At 39.7% G+C, this 10637-nt stretch overlaps 1 long non-coding RNA gene across 2 annotated transcripts in view; it reads right to left on the reverse strand.

Moving 5' to 3' along the window:
• Positions 1-10245, reverse strand: part of LOC147758233 (uncharacterized) — a 15718-nt gene extending 5473 nt beyond the window's left edge. Inside the window, exons 1-2 of one of the 2 annotated variants that reach the window (XR_015319049.1) lie at positions 9619-10245; positions 8465-8944 (exon numbers count right to left, since the gene is read on the reverse strand). This is a non-coding gene — a long non-coding RNA (uncharacterized LOC147758233). The remainder of the gene's footprint in view (positions 1-8464; positions 8945-9618) is intronic. The other variant, XR_015319048.1, reaches the window with a different exon arrangement.
• Positions 10246-10637: the final 392 nt, after the last annotated feature.

Here is a 10637-nt window from a genome sequence, read left to right on the forward strand (position 1 = left end):
AGCAAAGTAATTCTTCGCTTAATATTCGTTTATTTTGTGTTTAGAAGCGATATGTTTTTGGAAAAACGCAAGGAGCAATTGTGATACGAAACACTTCGCTAAGAAATGTTGCCAGATTAGACGATGCTAATATGAGGCGTTGGCAGCATAGCGTTTTGTTCTGTTTTGGAAACTGTCGCTAATTTCGCAGAAGACATAGTATGGTAATATTCGGCAAGAAACAAATGCCCAAGAAAAAAATGCTGAATGAATAATTAATGATTTTTCATTATACAAAGATTTCTCCTGTGTGCTCATCCGAAGCTTACGGCGAAAAAAGGATTGAGTGACAAATGCGAATTGCAACAGATGTACTCCAGAATAGGGATAGCGGGTCCGAAGGGTCACCAAGTATGTTTGAAGAGACCACGAACGTCTCGGATACGCTTTTTAACATCCAAATTCCTTTGTTGGAGCCTGTTTACCGCTATTTACCGTTGTGTTTCTCTAGACTACTTTTGCTGCGAGGGTTCTGAGTCTTTTGACTATAACGACAGAACACCGTTTACCAATTATTCGAATACCTGCGAATTGCCGATGGAAATATACATCTAGGACGTCAAAAAATCGATACGATATTTTCTGACCAAAACAAAAGCTATCCGTAAATCTTCTCTGCAACGGCACTCCCTATCCATTTCTCTTAACTCTATCTTTATTGGCTCCTAATTAACCTTTCTTTCTCGCTGGAAACGTCTCGATGTAGTTATTGATAATCTTTTTCACGAAGCACCATAAATATAACGATGCCTATCTATATATTTCTTATAGATTGTTGCTACTACAAACACCTTCACTACAACTAAAGCTACAGCGTGTGTGTAAGTCGAAGTTATCTAGCATAATAAGCATTTTTAAACTGCGATATCCCGGAAACAACGTTCTATTAGAGACTAGAATACGAAAGTATCAAGCAGTTTAATATTTAGCTCTACTCCTTTACCAAAGTGAAGATATGAGATATATTTATGATATCATTTTGCGTTCTAATGCGCACCCGGATGCGCATAAGTACACTACTCATAGTTTCGATACTTTTCAACATCAGGGATACCTTTTATTCTATAGACTGCAGTATCTTTTGGGCCATTGATGGAAGCGGAATAAGTGAGTTTGGTGTCGTTGCGTTTTACCTTTAAGCATATACCAAAAGGCTTGTATGGCCCTGTAAAATGGCAAAAAAAAAGACTGTTTTCATTGGCCAGTTACTTAAGTGCTACAACAACAATAAGGCCCAAGTGTGTGTGATCGCGATCGTATTCAATAGACCGATGACCAAAGACCGTCTATAGTAACTCATATTCATTACAGAAAAGAACTGTTGCTACCCGGTGATACGCTATTAATTAAGAATTCTATGCGTTCCTCTATATCTCTCGGTGGACCGCCATGTCATCGAATGCGCGAATGAACCTGCACCGGCAGCTTTTCGCAAGAATCTTACATTTTCCCTCGTTACGAAAGGTGCCGACTACCCTGGCTGCTGCTGGCAGATTATGTTTTTCGGTATTCTAGCGAACCGATTCCTTCTCTATCCATATCGGTCATTGCCAAACCGTCAGAAGCCAACTCGAATCAAACGAAATCGTTCAAACGAGCAAAAGAAGGAAGAAGCGGATCTCTATTTGTTTCCGAAAAGCGAATGTTGGAACCCGCGCCAGCCAAACAGCGCTGTCGTGTCAGACACGACGAGAGGGCCTGCTATCCAAACAACGCCCGGGTGACGCGCGCCTCGGTATGACCCACATTAAAAATCAAGAAAGGCTTTTCCATTTTCATGCGAGTAGGCTTCCACCTTCTCCGTTGGCCACGGCGGCAACAGTAACGGCCACTGGGCGGCATTTGAAAGCTCTCTGGAAGAGGGCTACTGCCACACTGAAACCTTGCTGCTTCTGCCGCTAGAAGTATCCGAGCAGCGTTGTTTGTTGGTTCGTCGGCTTTCTTCCTACCACACTCAAACTGATCAACGTCGACAACGACTGCTCCGCTGGCAGGGTAGCTTACCAGTCCTCGGGTCTAATCTGCCTAGTAGCTCGGGCTGTCCCTATTTCTTTCCTGTGCTTCTATCCGTGTTCTTGGTTGCGCAGAGCTACGAACTTTTACAGACCTCTGAACTTTGCTTTCTTAAACATAGGTTAAGCCTAGTGACTGCAAGATCCAAGTTATCCACGCCTGAAGCATTCCTATTTCGAACTTAGTATCTGTTAGCAAGAACTGTAACCAGCTCAAAAGAACCTCATGAGATTGCTAGAATTTGAAAAGAAGTTAACATGACTTAAAGCTTCGGCCAAAACGGACCTGGTTATCTAGTTACCCTTCACAGGAATCAGTGTTGCTTGTTACTGGATCAACCAGCCTGCGGGTGATGCCTTTATTTTGGGTCAGTTATGCCCCGATGCATTTCCGTAAATGGCCACCTCTTCAGCCAAATCCAAAGCTCTTTCATTAATTAGAGACTCTAATCGAGTCCTGTACCCATTGTGTAAGCCGCCATTGTACTCCTTATGTGGAGCCCATTCACCGCGTCATCGTTGCAGAGTCTATATCGACATCAGCCTGGCGACAGATGTGTTGTCATGTGTCTTAGAAATTTCGTACCGTAGAAAGATGCATGCTGGCGGCACTTCTTCCAATGGGCCACGTGGGTGCTGACGCGGTGCCAAGCGTCGACTGTGCCTTATTCTCAGAAAAAATTCAAACGGAGCCTATGCATCCTTTCATCGCCCTCGAGAACAACATGTACGGCAACACTTGAGATCGACAGTAGGGTTACGAGAAAAAAAAACCTAAAACAATTTTCTTATAATGAATGTTCTGCAAAAAGCTGCAGCAGTTTTCTGGCTAATTGTTGTGGACTTTCTATACATGGTATAGCCACTCGACCTACCACATATAAATGCATCCATATTCTATTTGAGCACCCAAATGTTTGCAGATCGTACTGCACTTTGATTTTAGGGAACTATTGCTAAATTTGCAATTCAAGTTTTTAGTTCATATTATTAAAGCTTCGACTATTGTTTGTGCGGGCAAAGTGTTTGTCTCCTACAATGAGTGATAACGTGCCTATGAAAGGAATTGCTACACTGAAATAAGTGTCACAGGATCACGACGTACAAGGTAAATGTAATTAACACGATGCTTCTATTGAATCCGAAAAATATCCGGAAAATTAGGCAGATCTATAGAACGTCTCGTTCTATCTATAGATCTCGATCGTTACGTAAAAGTCTTCCTTTTCTGTACATACATATTTGGATATTAGTGTACATTTATATAAAAAGAAAAATAGGGAAAAATCCGCTAAAGATGATCTGAGAACCGAAACTAACTCCGCGAGGCTGTGGTTAAGGCCTAGGGCAGAAATTGTCATAAACTATATCTTTTTTTGCATTTCTTCTATATATTTTCTCTAACAAAAATTAAGAAGGACGGCTGCATAATTAACATTTAACTAAAATGTTTTAGCATAAACGTGACATTTTTTAATGGACCATCTACTTAAAGAACTGCAACCTGTTTGCTTAAGTTTTTTGTAAAGCTTACGCTAATACTTGCATTAAGCATAGAGTTGCCTAGAATGTATGCATGTATTATAAGAAATCACCCAATTGTATAAAGATTAGAAAACTTTGTGCCGCTCTCGATAGGGTCGGGTAAACCTCTGAGTGCTTTAAAAAGAATAGGCGCTTGCTGAAAAGTCTCCGAACCCTTCCTATGCTGTCCCGATAGCAATGTACAGCTGAGTTACTTATTCCTTACGGTTGTAATTTACCTTTATTTAAAAAAAAAAATAATTTAAAAGATTTACCTACTCTTATACCACTAATACACTTAGCCATAGCTTATCGCCATTTGAACAGGCGTGCGAAAATTTCGAAGCTCTTTATTTATGTCGTAGTATATTTGTTTTAGCTTACCAGCTGGTGAAAGTCTTCGTTACCAGGTAAAAAAAGTTAGCTAATATAGGTTATTAAAGAAAATTATGTCCTTCGATCAGAGTATATAAATTAAACGAAGAAATAGCGCCCGTGCTGTCTACAAACTTTTTGCAATTTTCAGTTTCACAACTTCTACAACACGCTTTCGAAGTGGCAAATCTTCACGCTGTTCGCCTACCTTTTACTGTTGCCGCCGGCAATCTGCATGGATTCGCATGTACCAAAAACTATGTCTTCTTTGCCATCCGAGCCACACTTGCTAAGTGTGGTGTTGCGTAGTAACGTCTTCTAAGCTTATGCAGCTATACAGGCGTCTTAAACCTGTTTGTTTTAGCCAAATAAGGTTATTGGTAATTGTTTTGTTCTGGGAAGGCAAAATCCAATTTCGAAATGAAGTTCAAATTGGCATGAACAAGAAACTGATATGGCATTAAAAATAAATTAACTTGTTTTTGTATAACGTTATTTTTAACAATTCCTATTATGAATTGTTAAAAAAAATGTATATATATATATATATATATAATAATAAATAGATAAATCATTTATATATATAAATATATATCTTTTCAAAACAAGTCGACGATTAATATTCTTCACGGGCGATAATGTATGACGACTGTCTTTTTATTTACGAAAAGCTCAACAAAAACTCTCATACCTATTGTTCACTTGTACAATAATGTTAGAGGCGTTAAATAGCAGTACGCAATCTAAAGTATACTGTGAATTGATATCCAGTGAGGTGGATTTGAACGTATTATCCTGCAAGCGTTGGCTCAACGTGGCTGCCATGACTCTACAGGGTAATTAGAGCGTTAAGCAAATATATGAGAAATTCGAGAAAGTACGATTTAGAGTGTATGAAATAATGCTATGCCAGATTTGCTGAGTAATCAGAAATTGTCTGACTTCTCCCGTCACATCTGTGGCTTATAATAAGTATTTCTTTGAAGATTAGATATCGCATCCATATGTTCTTCCCTGCATTGTAGAATCTTGACGTTGTCTCAAATTCTTCATGTATAGGAGAAACGGAAAGGCAGTTGCTCTAATCCGCGAATAAATACTGTTTATACAACAGAGCTCGGCTTAACTGTGAAGCTGTTAATTACGGCGGTTTAGGAAAGGAAGGCAGACTATTGTCTTCATCGCGGGGTCGCCTCCTGTGTACATGAAAAGTCTTCCTTACCTTCAGGCTACTCCTCTATTTCAGCAGCAGAAACCTTCTGTCACAAAGTGGTGAAAAACGCCAATGGTAAAGATGTCTCCCATCTGAAATCCCCTGAAAATTTTCTCAGTCTGCATGGTTCTCCGTCTATTCGACCTTAGAATATTCCCAGCGACTGCTTATGGCATAGAGATCATATGGGAAAACTTCCTTTGTGCTAACTTAGAGTTTTTTATTGCAAAGAACTTGTTCTTAAATGTTACGGCACTAAATCGACTAATTATTCAACGATATGTTGCAGCTAGGTACGCGACGTGTGCCTCTACTGTAGAATATGTGCCATTTCAAAATGAAAAAAATATCAGATGCGAGGAACAATGTAACAGATTCACACGCCTCTCAGTGTGGCTCTGTTTTGACTACCTGCAGGAAACGTTGTTGTTGTTGATTTTTCCAGAGTTGTCTACAAGAACATGCTCGTATGAAAAATTGTTGCTTTGCGACCATACCATCTAGTTCTTGCTATCAACAAACATTTCGAGCTAATGGCAGCTCATTTTCGTCGCAATCGTTTTTTAAATTTGGTTTAACACGATGTTGTACATTGGTCAAGGGCCAAGCCTTTCAGGCATTAAAATTTTTTTCTGGGAAATTTATTATTATTGTTATTTTTTATAAGTTCATTTCATGCCCGAAACGCCAAGTAGCCTGGTAATAGCTTCAATATACATCGTACAATATAATCACTTATGTTACGCGTATTTAAGAGAGGTATAGATTCTTTTAAATTATGGTGAAAACATATGATCGTACCGCGATCGATGTTTTTGTGTGGAAACGTTCGTTTGATTGAACCGAAATATGCCTTTGAGACACCCGAAGATCTCCAACCGACATCCGCCCAAGGATACACCGATGGAGTTCATTCCCCCTAGAAATGACCGCCAGCATGCGCTAGAACACGTCAATACGTTTTTCGCGCTCTCTTGCTTAACCGAACTTCTTTTCCCTTCATAAGTGAATACACGCATTTTTACTGGTGCCCACTTATTTCCTGCCTTGCTCTCCCTGATCGCTTTTCCTTATATGAAACACTTGGAGGCGAGTAGGAAAACAGAGGAGACGGTGGTCATCATTAGTGACGGTCGATTAACAATGCATTGACAATGCTACCGCCAATTCATTCGACTGACTGACTGACTGACTGTGCTTTTCCTAGGCTTTTTATAGAGGGCCGAATTTCGTAACTTGCATACATCAGCGATAAGAACTAAAGTTATTACAGATTAATGTAGACGAAGCCATATCCGCAGGAAAGTTCGACACGTCGAAAGAAAGGCACCATTTGAATATCTTTGGGATCACTGTGTGTACCTAGCAAAACATAGGCTCTTCTAGATACAGTTGGCGTGCACTTGATCAGAAAAGCGCACAAGAATCTGATCGCATTTCAGACGGATAGGAAAATGTTCAAATCAGTCAGGGATCAGTGCATTACCATCGGCGCTGGCTGGTATTATCATGAATTGCGCAGAACACTATCTGCCAAGTTTGGTTAAAGGCTATGGCTATACAATTCTGATCTATTAACACGGACCGTCCATTCGGACTGCCTGACTATTCACCAGCATATACTTGGACAAGCGGGCATAATTGAAGCAAATGGCTACCGCGTTGTTACTACCCTCCGAAGTCAGCACGGTATATGTACGCATACATATATATATATATTTTCTCGTCTACTCCCATGTGGTCGATGCCAACACTCGAAGGGAATCCAGGAATGTAGTTCGACTTGTCTGAAATTCTGGTGATACAAGTTCAGATTAATATGACCAGTGATCCAGAAGCCGTTTCGAGATGACTTTGGGCTTCTTTTTGTACCTATTACCCGGACCGAGCATATAGAGAGTTCTCTCATCATCAGGCTACTTGACAATTTCTCACCACCAATTATCCTGCAATAGTGCGTACGGTTATTTTGAAGCCGATATTTAAATATCACTTGCCAGATTCAAGGATCAGTCTGTCGTGCGTTCTTTCTTATGCTCCTCTTTACCCCTTTAGAAATTTTAGCATTTTCATTTGTTTCAGGTACCTTTCTCTGTGAATAAGCAGACATTTTCAGGACTCTATAATATAACACTAAAACGAGCAAAACACACGTATACGCAAGTGCGCGTATGCGGACACCGAAACAAAGCAGAAATTTAAGAGGCAGCCAAAGACAACCTGTTGTACAACAGAAAAACGATTGATATCAGACGTCCGTGCAGACAGCTGATGCTATGTCTATATAGCTAGTAGATCTAACTCAAAACGGAGCATAATCATACGGGCGAAGATAGTAGTTCACTGAGCACTTTTTACAGAGACTCCAACTGCAATCGATAGCGGCCGCTATTTATATCAAGTATCCATAGCGCTAGTAAAGCCGAAGCAAATCGCGTTGACGAGCGCCAGGGTCAGAGATACACGAAGCGTATAGCAGGTAACTGCCGAGATGCATGGAGCGTACCGAGGCAAGCACAGCCAACAATGATTACCGCAAAATGATCATATCATTCAGTTTACTTGTAACCAGATTATACTGTCAACGCCAAACTAAAATGATGTTGTAGCCCACGCTGTTTCGTCAGTTGATGAATGGCCATCTTGGCCTGCGCACCGATCCAAGTTCCAGTGTTATTTAGCGATATGGTCGACATTACAAATATCATAATGCTTGTCAAGCCTTATGCTCTATATCGTATATACGAGAAGATTAAGGTCCGCGCGGTCCCCCGGGCCGGTCGTATCTTATCTTAAGTTCGTTATTCAAGTCTCCCGTAATATATAAAGAGATACAGTAGATACGAGGGCGTAAACGCCGGTCATGTGTTAGACAACGAACAGTTAGAGAACTGCTCATGAATATATATATATATATATATATATATATATATATATATATACATATATATAGAAAGGTACAAATAGTATGAATGATTATAAAGTCAGTCTTTGTTCACATGAAATTCGTATTTAAATTGCAACAGAATCCGTACAAAATATCTAACTTTTCCGTCTACCAGATTATTAGTACTTTGGTCAATACACTGATGATAACACAGAATACTCAATTCACCTACTTCAGCCAATACTTTATTTTTTTTGTGGAGCATTCATCCTCAATCGAGGTTTTTAAACCTTTCGATATCGTTAGTATTCTGGCACAGAACTTATCTTTAAGGTATAAACATAAGAAAAAATCCGTTGGCTTAAGGTTTACGTAACGGGCTGCATATTCTAGAAAATCTTTTGTTCAACTTACCGTTTTGAAAAGATATGCCTTTAAATCACGAGGATAATGTCCAAATAGCCTGTCCTGTTGAAAACAGAATTTACTATCTTCACTGCACGAAGGCCCTGCTAAGTTCCTGCATAGCAGTGCAGTTATGTCTTTTAACTGCGATTTTTATTTGAACGTAGCTTCATCATTTTAGAAAAGCCTACCCAAAAAACTGTGTATTCTTCCAAGTACGATTCTGTAAATGTGTTTACTTGGTACGGACCATTTTCATTGGTGGCATGTAGTGCTATTGACGTAAAATCTACTTATGTTTATAACGTCTTAAAACGTATTGGATACTTGATCTGCCGATGATAGGTTCACAAGTCGATGATCTTATAGATTTTTAGGATGTTTCTTTCCAGTGCTGTCTATTGGCTTGAAGATCGTTAACGTCCTTGGTCGTTCGGGGTGCTGTCCAAACAACCCCACCCGTTTCCAACTTATTATCCGACTGCATACCTTTGTGACATTTTAACACAGCCAACAGTATCTTAATGTATATATATTTAATCGAGCATTAATGACCTTCACAGAAATGTGTTCGCCAAGTGTTATTTGAACACTCTTATTATGTTACAGTGTTCCTTAGGCCTTTTTTTTTATCAACCGGTTTGTATCGTAGACCACAGCGAACATTTACCTACAGTGACTCCAATTTTAATCATCTAATGGCTCAGTGAAAATTTAGTAGATGTAAAAACATAAGCAAGCTAATAACCTTGAGGTATTTCAATGCTGGTTTGTTCAATCTGTTTTTGAATACGTGTTGGAGTTAAGATAGCTATTGCTTGACATCTAACTGTGTGAAGGACTTTGTGCTCCCTTATAGGAACTAGTCCAGCAAGACGTTCTTCGTCAAGGACTATCTTCGAAAGTAGTCGCCACACCCGTTATTTCCAATGCACTTCTGTGCACGTATATATATAGAAAAGCTAGCAATACCCTAATTCTTGCACTTTAATTATAGGCGAAATAGCAAGAGCTTTGCCTGTTCTGTTTGAGCCGTCAAAACGAAAAACAGCAAATGCATGACAACGACCAACGATGAACTCCATAAATTACGATGAAAAATACACGGAGTATGACATCCAAAAAACTTTCTTATTCAAGAATGATAAATAATAGAAACGTACCTGAAAGTAGCCATGTAGGAACAATCCATCTCATCGTAGAGTATAGTGTCATTATTATTAGAGCACTGTAGAACAATCATGTCGCATATAAGGCAAAGTTTACCTTGTTTTGTATTAAAATGCCGAGGTGATTTTATCTAGGTAATTTATACAACGAGTGTCGGTAAACATTCATGATAACAGCTTAACGGTATACATGGAACGAATGTCTTCTCAGCATGATTTAGGTGTCTTTGGCTTTTTACTCAGCCGGACTTCTTAACTGCCTCGTAAAGGTCATACGAGCAATGAGTAGCTGTTACCGAGTAGAAATAATGAATAACAAAATCTAAGAGGCACACACATTCTGTCGACACGGGTCGGGAGTCTGCAGGAATTTGCGGGAGAATTCTGTAGAAGGAACCAACAAAGATGTCAGCACCGTTCGAAACGGATGCTGATAGTTGCATCGAGGACATTAGCTCGTTCCAGAGGTGATGGCTATAGCAAACAATTCGTCAGCTGTGTCAAGTACGTTTTGGAGGATCAAGTACCTTCTTCCACTAGAAGAAAGAGCTTTTACCGATACGGATAGGCAGTATCCTTGGAGGTCTCAATAGACTCGATCGGCTATTACGAAGCTGGCGCAGCCGTTTTAAAAAACACAAGTAAACATTTCTTTTGTCCGTCCTAAAATACACCGAAAAACGAATACGATTTGCTGAGTCACGATCAAATTGATCAAACGTCAAGTATTCCGTAAATATTAGTATTCATTGTAATATTTCTGTTATATGGGAATTGTTCTCTGTCAATTAGGACTCCGATTACTGTCTGTGTTACGTTTTTCAAAACACGCCGATACTATGCAGCCGTGTTGATATTTAGCTCCGAGATATCTCTCTATGTAATCCAGCCTTAAAGCACGTTAAATTAGAATGTAATTAAAAGAACAGACACCTTCCAGCTGATTGGCGTGCGTCACGTGTTCGCATGTTTTTTCCCGTCCATTTGTTTTCCCATCGAGTGCGTTTCGCCTC

The sequence above is a fragment of the Varroa destructor genome, unplaced genomic scaffold (assembly GCF_002443255.2).
Source record: "Varroa destructor unplaced genomic scaffold, Vdes_3.0 BEIS01000001.1, whole genome shotgun sequence".
NCBI classification, from domain to species: Eukaryota; Metazoa; Arthropoda; class Arachnida; order Mesostigmata; family Varroidae; genus Varroa; species Varroa destructor.